Raw genomic sequence first — 2878 nt, forward strand, 5'->3', positions numbered from 1 at the left:
GTACATGCACTCAGGCTATGTCAAACCTGGGCTGGCAAAAGTCCATGGGATGCAATACAGGGGATCGTGTGTCCTATGGTGTTTGGATGAATCCAAAAATCAACAGACAGAAGTCTACTATAGAAGCCCACTCACCAACAGTGCTCCTGGCCCTGTGCATGCAGCCTCTGATCTTGTTCATCTTCTCCATGTGGAGTCAGGCTAGACTGGACAGTGGGGAGGGATTCTCCATTTCTCCATACTTAAACATGATAGAGGAAAGTTGTGCTTCCAAGGATGTTGTCCATTGGTGGTCAGCTCTTGGCTTCCTTCCAACATTTTTTTACTGGGACTGCTCTCCACAAAACATGTTATTTCTGATCTTCATATGGGAAAAGAAGAGTCACGTTGGCCAGTACTGTTTGGGTGTTCACTCCAAGTCAGGGGCTGCTCTGAGGGATTTTCATGAACTCTGGGATCCTCACCTGTTCAGTGGTGCCTATTATTTTCATACTCACATTGCAGAGGAAGACATGAGGTCCAGAACCCTTGAATGGCAGGGCTTTTAAATGGTGACACCAGGACCTGGAACCAAGTGCTGGGTCTCAGGTCTGATGCTCTTAACTGAAATGCATTGAGATGCTGGTCAAATAGGACTCTGAGCCCCACATTTTTTTCTCTTTAGTTTGAAACCATAATTATTTTATGCCAAATATACCTTCAGGTATTTACAGAGCATCTACTACATTTCAAGCATGTTGCTTTTGTTACTGTTTAAAGATACATTTATTTATTGGGAAGAGTTATATAAAGGGAGGGAAAGACAGAAAGATTTTTGTTCCACTACCTAGATGACCTCAGTTGATCAGCGCTGGGTCAGACTGAAGCCAGGAGCCAAGAGCTTCTTCTGGATCTCCTGTATTTGTGGTAGGGGCCCATACTTGGTTCATCTTCCACTGCTTTTTCCAGACCATTATCAAGGAGCTGGATTGGAAGTGGAATAGCCGAGACTCAAATCAGCCCCCAAATGCAATACCTGCATTGAAGGCAATGGTTTAACCTGTTACACCATATGCTGGCCCATCAATTGCTAGACTTTTCAAAAAAAAAAAGATTTATATATATATATGAAAGGAAGCGCATCAGAGAGACAGAGACAAAGAGACAGAGTAACTGAGGGAGATTTTCCAGCTACTGATTCACTCTCAAAAGGCTGGGCCGGGCTGAAGGTAGGAGCTCCATTTGGGTTTCCCTGCCTGAGCACAAGGATCCAAGCACTTGGACCATCATTTGTTGCCTTCCTAGGTACAGTAGCAGCCAGGATCTGAATCAGCACTCTGACACTGGATGCTGATGGCCAGAGCAGAGGCTTAGCTCTTGCACCACAATGCCAGTTTCATGCTTTTGGCTTAACTATGACCATGTACTGCGAAGCACTTCTGCCAAGAAAAGGGCCAGAATTTCCACTTAGGAGGGGCTAGAAGCAATCATGAGGTGAAAGGGATGCCCTAAAGCCATACTTTCACAATCTAAGAGGGAGTTTAACCTACTGTGGCACAAAGCCTGCCCCACTTTTCCCCACTTTTCAATTACACTGCCCTCCTTTACTGCTCTGCCCTACCCATTCAAGCCACATTTCTTCCAGCCATTGTCCTGCCCTGTGATAAATGTCTGACCCTTGGGTTTTGCTTCCTTTCAATGCATTCCCAAAGTTTTTGCTAAGACAAAATTGTGACTAGGCAGCAGCATTGTATGAGAATTCTCACTTCCCAAACTTCACCGAAATTGTCTATAACTATTTTTAAAGCATCTTGGGTAATGATAACATTAATTTCATATTTTTGCAAGAGTCAGACACTCAAAAATATATGTACCATTTCTTTCCTCATTCCCTCCGTGTATAGTGTCTGTTCATTTGCTTTAAAATGGTCTTTAACATTATTAAATAGTAAATGCTAGTTTTAGAATTCAATTTTTTTTAAAAATCAATTAAAAATGATTATATCTTTGAAAGATAGCCAGAGAAAGAGTTCCCAACTACTGGGTCACTTTCTGAATGCTTGTAATAGCTGGGGTCTGGAAGCCAGGAGAAAGGAAACCAATGTAGGCATGGGTGGAAAGGACCCATCTCCTTGAGCCAGCACCTGCTGCCTCCCTAGTTGTGCTTTAGCAGGAACCTGGAATTGAGACTGGAACGAAGATCTAACCCCAGGAACTCTGATACAGAATGTGAGTCTATTAACCACCAGGCCAGAATGGCTGCCGCATGGAGCTCAGTTTCAGAGCTGGGTGACACTTGCCCTGGCCAGCCTTGGATCTGGGATTGGGGCCTTCCTGAAAAGCCCTTGCACGGTCGCCCTTGATGGTTCAGCATCCTGTGCCCATTTGTTCTAATTTGGCCAAATCTGTGAGGAGCACAGAATTGGACCCCTTGAAGCACATAATAATCATTTACTCAAAGTGGCCCAGTCCACAATCCAGGGGCTGCTTTGCACAGCCAGCTCCTTTGGGGTTTGCAGCCAAGATGACTACGCCATTTTGAAATCCGTTGCTCTCAGAGAGGCTAAATATAATTTCTCCGGGAAAGCGGCCAACTGTGACGGTTGATTTCCTTTTGTCCTGTGTTTTCAAGCAAGACTGAATGTGAGAGGAAATGTGGAGCCAGCATGGGAAACAACAGGTTCCCAAGAGCACCAGGCACCCCGCGCACACAGCCCAGGGGAGTCTGAGGGGAGATACCCCCTCACTTTGGATCCCCAGAAGGTTTAGGCAACTTGGTCATGACAAGCATACAGCTAAGTGATTTTGGTGTGAGATGACAGGGGTGGCTGAGTGAGTACCCGTCCAAATCTTGTTGGCAGGTTCTGCCTGGATTCAGTTTCTCACACCAAGAACTGTC

This window comes from Ochotona princeps, chromosome 9, assembly GCF_030435755.1.
Source record: "Ochotona princeps isolate mOchPri1 chromosome 9, mOchPri1.hap1, whole genome shotgun sequence".
Taxonomy (NCBI): Eukaryota; Metazoa; Chordata; class Mammalia; order Lagomorpha; family Ochotonidae; genus Ochotona; species Ochotona princeps.